General features: G+C 41.5%; 1 protein-coding gene across 1 annotated transcript in view; it reads right to left on the bottom strand.

Annotated features, from left to right (window-relative positions):
- LOC104389012 (SH3 domain-containing RING finger protein 3-like) overlaps positions 1-9,129 on the bottom strand; it is a 33,774-nt gene that overhangs the window by 15,334 nt on the left and 9,311 nt on the right. The gene's annotated exons all lie outside the window — the stretch shown is intronic.

Below are 9,129 nucleotides of genomic sequence, written 5' to 3'. Positions count from 1 at the left end.
TTTAGAGCAGGACACTCCCTCCAGCCTTACTTAAACAGGGACTAATACTATTAATGTTGCTTATGGAGTACCTAGTGCAGCTTTGTCAGAAAATTATAACTTAATAAAATAACTAGATAGACTGTGGAATGACCAGGAGGTAGAGAAGGTTGCTTGCACAAAGCCCCACACTCCTCACCTCCCCATTTTGGTGAGATGGCATCAAGTGCAGTTCAATGGCAGCATTGCCTGCAGGGTATCTGTGGGTGAGGTTTGCTGCCTTGGTCATGTTTTCCTGCAGTGAGTGTGAGATGCCACAAGTCATCCTTTCCCATCTTCCCACTTTCTGCACTGTATCAGCAAGGCTGTTCATGTGGCTATGCAGTAAATGGGATGATGGAACAGGTATGACTGAAAAGTAAATAAAAACAATGAGAGCTTAAATTAATAGCTTTCAACAGGGTGAGCTCCCTGATCCATATCAGAACACAGCCACAGGTCTGGCAATCTTGGAACAAGGAAGGCAGAAGGAAAGTGTTGTCATAGATGAGGCAAAAGCAGGACAGTCCCTTTGGCAGCAGCACTTGCTTTTGTCAGATTAAAATAACACCACTGTTACACCCAAAAATGGTGCAGCAGAAGATAAAATAAACAATGGCTGGTCTACTTTGTAAAGGAACAAAGTAAAGAAAAACAAGGACTCCTACGTAATTTCTTCTACAGGATAGACTAAACACAAAGGGGTGAGCCTTCAAGAATACCGTGTGTTTTACAGAAAAACTGGGAAAGACAGAGAACTCTAAATTAATTCCAACTATCTCTCCCTGCTTCTTATTTTTGTTTTTAATTTGCTTGTACTGATTGTTCCTCTAGTCTTTTGAACTTGGTTTTCTCAACATTCAGCTTCAACACCTAAGAAAATATTAGAGGATTTGAGACTTAACTCAAACATCTGGTTTTGGCAGAGCTAATGGCATTTTTTGGCTAAAAATCAACTTCATGTGTTATTTTTTTGTTTGAAGCATGCATTCAGCACACACAAGCACTCCCGGGTTTCTTTGTGCCTAGCATAAAGACAGTTTTACCAATCCAGGATCTGCCACAGTAAGAAGTAAGGAAAGCAGTAAAAATCCATAACTTCATCCTATTAGGAAGCTATTCCTCTTGAAACTACTCCTCTTTGAAGCTTAAAGGGTCACACTCAACCACATTTTGTGAGTCTTCTCCATAGTCGAATAATATTTATGTAACATGCCATCTTCTGAAATCAGAGATCAGAGGAAGGCACCCTCCAGCAGATCATTTATGGTGTCACTGACATCAGCTTTCTCTTCTGTCCCTCTGATGGAGGTCATCCTGCCCATCACAGGCACAGCAAAGGATAACATGTGGTTCTTCCTCCTCCAGGTCCTTTCTCATGCTGGGATTTTAACACTGGAACCACTTTTCTTTGGCACTCCCAGAACCAGTGCTGCAGCTGACACATGGAAACATCAGAAGGCTGTGGTCACCCCCAAGGGGCCAGAGAAGACAGCCCTTTTTGCATCTCCCAAAACCCTTGCACTCTCCCTCTGTGGATACATTTGGATTAAAGATCTCTACTCTGAGAGTCTTAGGGCACAAGGAAAGCTCCTCAAGAAAGAAGCTAATTAAGATGTGCAGCATACACTAATAATGACACTAGGAAACAAAATGAAAAATGTCTCTGAGAAAAAAAATCCTCTATGATTTTACTTTTTCTTAGCTGCTAGACAAATCATGTATCTATTGACATATAGCTTCTTAATATACATTCATGCATCAGCTCTAGGTAAGTGAGACTGAAAGGTACTTAATTTTCAAAAGGAAGAAGATCCCAGGAATTCAGCAGTACTGAAGCATCCTTTGGAAGCTGTCAGAGGAGATCAATAGCTGGAAAAGACAAAAGCCCTGTTCTTGTGCCTCCTGGAGAGGCATGTGATGTGCTGATGAAGTGGTCTAGAGCTGCTCCAAGACCCCAGGGTACAGGATATGCTCAATGGGGAATGCCAATTTCTAGTCCTTGGAAACGTGCACCATTGCTGGAACATTTCACTCCAATGGTTTTGTGCCATCAGGCTGCTGAGCACCACAGGGAAGTCCAAATGCTAAACCTAAGTAATGTGTTACCTGTTGAGTTGGTACTTCCAAGTAGATACGAGGTCAAATGGACTGATGCTGTTACTTTTCTACTTGAAACATTGAAAGACCACATGAACAATTACTTTTTTGTGTGTGTAGAAGAGACTTCCTCAACACCCATGGCAGGCTTCAGCTGTCACAGGAGCAGAATAAAGAAGTAATGGGTAGTAAAGAGTTCACTTAAACCTCCCCAAGATTTGCTGTACATGTGTCTAAGTGTTGCAAAAATGCCCTATACAGATATGGAAATTATATATGCTTTTGAAATGGGCTAATTTGCTGAGGTTGTGTGCTTAAGCTGGTTGGGTTGGAAACCTTCCATAAATAGCCCCAGAGAGTTATTTTTTAAAAAATCTAGGAAATTCAGACGTTACTCATCATGGGAGGCTGATGGGAAAGATATTCCTGAATGTGACAGCTGGCTGATTTCTGGTTCTACAGTCCTCGAAACAGTAAAAGATTATAACAATTCGAGTGTGGTTTTAATTAACAGAAATATTGGTCATAACTTATAAATCCATAAAACTAAATTATTAATTCATTCGTGTGAAAGTAGGCAGGAGGACAAGCAAGAGAAGACCTGTAACTATAATTGTCAGTTCCCAAAAGGCAAATTTTCACAACCTACAGCTATGTCTAAATTTACGTGCTGGCTTTCACCGTGGCTTACCACAGGTCTCATGACTGTCTGGGCTGGGGGATGACTCAAAAGTGACAGCACTCCCACCTACCTCTGTATGCAGGCTTCCCCTCTGTGGCACCCACCTGGGGTGAACTTTGGAGGAACATGCTTTCCCCACACAGAAACCAGAAAGTAACCTAACATTGACTTGTCTAGACACAGCCTGAGGGGGGTGAGTGATTAGAAAAGGTCAGCGGACCTGAGGAGCTCAGCTAATCAAGCTTAGGGGAAACCTGGCATTAAAGTCAAAAGGTGACACTGCAGCTCAATTTTGTATCCTGAAGATGGAATAAAGTCTTACAGAATCTGCATGAATGGCGACCTCATGATTGATGCTAGAAATTAATAGAAAACTGAAAAGAAATTACTCAAATTTTTTAAAACAGGGTTTTGCCCAGAGTCATGCTAATTTACAGTTTACATAGGAAATTAAATCAGAGTAAGATGTTCTTTTTCTATGTAAGAAAAGGGAAAATGAGAAACTGAGCTGTTACTCAGAAAAGATGGGCCACGGATTAAAAATGATGTGCAGCTATATAATATACATATAAATAATTATATGCAAATGTATGTTATTATATATTTTATGTTTAATCTTCTTCTCCCTTTTGGCTGCTAATGCTCTTAGTTTTCCTGACTGACATAACAGCTATATGAAGTTCTTAAAATTATTTTACTTTGTATGTGTCTAATACTACTTTGCATCAATATGTTTATTAATAGACTGATGTGAAAATAGTAGTAGAATCATAAAATCATAGAATATGCTGATTTGGAAGTGACCCATCAGGATCATCCAGTTCAACTCCTGGCCCTGTGTAGGGTACCCCAAGAGTCACACCATGTGCCTCAAAGCATCATCCAAATGCTTCTTGAACTCAGCCAGGCTTGATGCTGTGACTACTTCCCTGGGAAGCTTGTTGCTGTGTTCAACCACCCTCTTGGTAAAAAAAATTCTCCTGATATTCAACCCAAACCTCCCCTGATTCAGCTTCCTGCCATTTCCCCGAGTCCTTTAATTGGTCATTAATAGGTCTATAGGTTCTTACTGATGTCGCTCTTACAGCTTACAGCACAAATTCTGAATATTTGACTTTGAATGTGAAACATGGGAACTGTATTCTGTATTCTGTTCATGTAGAAATCTGATACCAAGAAGTATCTTGGAATATTCTACAGTATTCTATGAAAGAGGAAAACAAGTAGGACCAACTTTTTAGAAACTATGAAGGTGCAGGAATTAAAGTCTTAAAACAATGTAGTTACACAATTTGAAAATGCATATCAATAAGGCTTTTCAACAGAAATTAGCTGAACATCTCTTAGATCTTACATTATTGTCAGTTTTACAACTTCTTATGCCATTTTTATCTGACACGAATAGAGAAAGAACAGAAAAGAATCAATTCTGATGTTAATGGGTATAATTCTGAACTTGTTAGTGTTACATGTACTTACTACTGGCATGAATTTGCTCCTCTGAGATTTAGTAAGTCAGCTTTTATAAAATAATCTACATTAGTCTCCTTCTACCCACCTTTAAATAGCCTCCATTTTTATTAGCATTAAATGATGCTAGCAAGGCTAAAATGAACCATTTTGACAGTTCTTAAAAGCAGAGATAATATGTTCTTTTTGCAAAGGGCACCAAACAAATGTCTAATGCTCCATTTTGGGCTTTGTTTTTTTGTAAGATTTTAATAAAGGATGCTCTGAAAGGTGCAGAGTATGCTGCCAAAGAGACCACACATATATAAATGATGGGTCAAACTTCAAGGTTGAATTCATTATGAGAGTCCCATTGGGATCCATCTGTCCTGCAGCTGAAGGCAGGAACCAGATTGAGGAGAGAGAATTAGAGATGGACAGGTCAACAATTGTTGCTGTTGTTGTGGAAAAAAGTTGATGTTGTTGAAAATGGTCAAAATATCTATTAGAGCTAGAAATAGGCACATGCACACATCTGAGTTTTCAATAATATAACTGTGATAACTGCCACTAGGGACATCAGGATGTTTGGAAATAGCTGAGATGGGAAGCTGCATAAAGAGGAAAAAAAGTACAAAATCTACAGTCCAGACTAAATACTAGGCTGGGAGCCACACCACCAGGAAAATGCTAAAGAATCCAGAAGTCATGCAGGTCCATAACCTGGGTTATGGGAAGGACTTTGATAGCTTCAGAGTAATACCCTTCATTTCCTGTTGGAAGCCTCTAAGTCTTCAGGTTAACTGAACAGAGACAGACAGACACACAGAAAATCAACACTGAACATTTGCATTGATCTGCATGCTAACTAAAGGTTACCCTCAGCTAAGTACACAGTTGCAGTTAAGGAGAAATCCAGATGGGAAGATGTGCCTCTATGTCACTATTCAACAACCATGGCTGGGATCCTGGCAAATGTGCTCAGTTCCACTGTATGGACTAAGCTGGTTTAGGATGATTGGTAGATCCAGTGGTACAACATAAAATTGTTAAATGTGGTGCTCTGCCCTGCAAAGCTAATTTTGGAATGGAAAAGAATTGTTTTCTTTAAGAAATGCACTTGGCTTCAGATTTTATTTTATTTTCTGCTTTTGGCTGAACTCTTTTTAAACACTGACTTGCAAGAATTCTTTTCCTCTGGGTCTCCAGGGAGTCTTGTGGATCTATGCTGCAGGACACAGAAACGATCAGCTCTGCCCATTCTCCTCCTCCCTCTTTCTCCTAGACCTCATTTCCACCTTTTTCTCTTTTTTACTGTGAAGAACAGGAGAAGGATCCCCATTACCCTGCTTCACTGCTCTGTAAAAAGAATTTTAAAACTCCTAATACTACTTAATCACAGCTTTCAGTGCCCCTGCTGCCATAAAACATTATAGCAATGGGCTGGCACTTCATCAATTGTAATTTGCTGATATTACAGTCACAGTAGCACTCGCCATAATTGCCTTGTTCTACCACTGACTCATAAGGCTTCTTGATCTCAGTCAATACTTCGTTGTGCTGGGGGCTGCAGTGAGAAATTTTTATCTAGCAGCTCAGCTTTTTGAATGTTGAATTCCTGTCCACCTGAGCAGAATGTGTCCCTCCAAGTGTCTGGCACACCATCGACCTCAAATTTCATTCGCAGACACTTAAATCTATTGAGAAACATTTTCTTCTTAATTTTTCTCGATTTTACACACAGCAGCACAACACTGCAAGTTGTAAATAGAGATAATAACAGCAGTTATTAAGAATGAAGAAGCTCACTTGAAGACAGCAAAATAAAAGAAATGTAGTTAGGACACTGAATTCCTTGCAGGTCCAAAACTTCTCCCAGCAAGCGTATGACTTCAAGCCATAGGGATTATTAATAAGATGTTTATTTCGGGACAGAAGGCACCTTGAGAATCAATTTGATTATGCTGTGTTTTTTGGTAGACAAATTAAAACATAAATTATCAGCCCAAATGACTTCTACTGGAGACAAAGGACAGAAACAAAACAAGAAAAAAAAATAGTGCAAACTCTCCCTAACACAGCATATTGTGTGTGACTCATTCTGTACAAGTGTGCATTGTGAGCTGCAAACATTTATTCTTTATACGATTGTAGCTTCTCTGAGGTTGGGACACAGATGACACTACAGAGGCAGGAAAAAGCCACTTTACAGAGAGGTGTCAGAAACAGCAGGCATGCAAGCACTCTTGCTGGACACTTTTAGGGAATAAAGCATAAAATCCATGCCAAGTTACACTTCTATGGCTATATATGGACAACCACACACAATGCTGAGATACACACTTTCTAAAACATTGCAGGGACCAGGTATATTTTGATGCCTTCAGCTAGTTTTTTGTGCCACTGCTTTGTGACACCACAGCCTGGCTCTAAAAGTTGCCATCCCAGGCACAGAATCCTTTACAGAAGAGGACCACTTGCAAACTCAGTAAGCCCAAGGTGGAAAGAAGATGACGGAGCCTAGGGAGATGCTGCAGGCTTTTACATGGGCCAGTCAACAATCCCAAGTTCTGGGAAAGCAGTGGGGTCCTGGTGAGGAATTTACTCACCAAAACTCCCCAAAGGAGCAGCACTGCAATACACTACTCCTACCCACCCTGCTGCAGATTATGCCTGCAAACACTCTGTAACAGAGCACTTGCAAAAGCGTTTCTTGCAAGCGCCTGTGAGGGTTCAGCACCACATTGCCAGGATGAAATCCCACCAAAGGGGGGCCACAAAGAGGATTATATCCCCTGTTTGCAGCTCTGGCATGCTCAGCTCTAAGATTTTTGAAGTGACCAACTTGTTTACTAAAGCTCTGGCTGCCATAGCAAGGGTAAGAGCTCTTGTCTGAGCCATGGGAGTAGCTGAGGACATCAGACCCTGCCCTTAGTGATGGAATCCAGGCTGGAATTCACTCCATCCGGCTTCAGATGCCACACAAAATCCCACGCACTTTGGCTGATCGGCTCACACAAGTGAGGCTACTGTAGAGTTAAGCTGTCCCTATTCTGCACACTTTGCCAAGATTTTGAAAACCACTTAATGGGCTTGGACAGACTCAAGGGGTGGTTTTAGACTCAAGTACTACTTGTTTAATGGATTTATTTTATAAACACTGGCATTCGGATTTTCAAAACTTCTTTGGGATTTGGCGTGCTGATTTCTCTTAATCTTTAATGTAAAGTAACATCTGAAGCTGAAGACAGCAACATAATTGTGTAACTCCAATAGTTGCATAAGCTCATCTCATATTCAGAACAAGGCCTCCATCCACCAGGATGTGGATTAAATGGGTGGCTAATGTTTCTGTCTGGAGGATCATCTTTTGACTTCAGAAGCCATGGCACAAGTATTATGCCCATGTAACACAACTACGTCATTTGAAAAAAGCCTTACAAGTCTCCAGATGTCAAATTTATACAGATAAAATATGTGTGTGTATATATATACAAATAAATGTGTACGTGCATATGGTTGTATTTATTTTATATACCTGTGTGGTTTTGTATGGATGTACATGCACATACACATTCCTACTTGGGATCTTCTCTCTGTTGTTAGCTGCCTGGCTGTTTGCATTTCTTCAGAAACTTCCAGCATTGCTGTTCTGACTCTGCAAGGCTACCTCTTGCTCCTTCATGGTCACCCAGGGCATGCCAGTGCCTGGAGAACTTCAGTGAGACAGCACTGCACATCTTTCCAATGGGCTGTTCACCCACAATTCACCCAGAGAGCAGTAATTAAGGAGAACAGACACCTAGAGGTGGGACATGGGTCAGGATGCTGCATGGTGGTAGCACTTAGAGTCTGCAGGTGAAACTAGAGCTGGGGAAAGGTGGCTGGCTGCTCAGTGGTCCCCAACTCAGTCTTTCTGCAGCAGGACAGTAACATTTGGGACAAGAAAAAGAAGGGGAAAAGCATGAAATCTGGGAGAAACCCATCTCTCTTTTAATCACAACAAACTGAAAATGTCCTACGCATTCAGCATAGAGGAAAACTAGTCATTAACTTATGCAAGGCAGCTGGTTTTCCAATAATGGCTCCTACACATCCTGGTTTTAATATTATTGTTCTTGTCAACTGTGGGAATGCAATGTATATTAATGATGGTTTATTCCAAATTGGTCATTGTCGGAGTTAATAATTAGGTAGTCAGGCACTAATTATCTCTATTTGGTCTCAAATCATTAACTAAGGAATCTGAAGAAGTAATTTTGGAGGCAGGCATCAGAGCTGCACACACTCCTCTGTGGGCACAAGAGACGCTTCACTCCAGAGAGCAACACCAGCCTACGCCTGGGAGCAGAATCAGGGAAATACTGCCATAGCCCTGGCTGCAGAGTGGCAGCACCTCAAAAAACCACATATGTGTGTGATGTCCATCTGTTCTTCGCACTCTTGGCTCACTCATAAAGGAGGAATGCTCTGCAGAGGCATTTTCTGGCACTTGGATAACAGAGCATCTCAAGTGGGGCCACCATGGGCCACCATTGATCACTGCAGCTCTTCTCTCAGGTGGCACCTGGCTGGTTGGTGAGCAGCAGTGGGAAGAGGTGGCACAACAGTTCTGCTAGGAGGGTGTGAAGTCTTAGCATTTAACCTGAAATAAGGCTCCTGTGGAAATGACCACAGGAAAACGCTAAGGACAAAGGTGGGTCCAGCACACAGAGACCTTAGACACACAGGTGGAGCTGCACAAACTCCTGCTGGGCCAGGGGAGATCTGCAGCACCTCTCCAAAGGTCTGTGCTTTCAAAGCATAGCTGCTGTCAGCACCTACCTCTACTCAGGTGCATCCAGATACCCCGACTGCAATCATCCTCCCCTATTTTCCCT

This window comes from Chaetura pelagica, unplaced genomic scaffold (assembly GCF_000747805.2).
Source record: "Chaetura pelagica isolate M959 unplaced genomic scaffold, ChaPel_1.0 scaffold123, whole genome shotgun sequence".
In the NCBI taxonomy this organism is placed as follows: Eukaryota; Metazoa; Chordata; class Aves; order Apodiformes; family Apodidae; genus Chaetura; species Chaetura pelagica.
The sequence above is the reverse complement of the archived record's forward strand: the minus strand, read 5'-3'. Positions and strand labels throughout refer to the sequence as shown.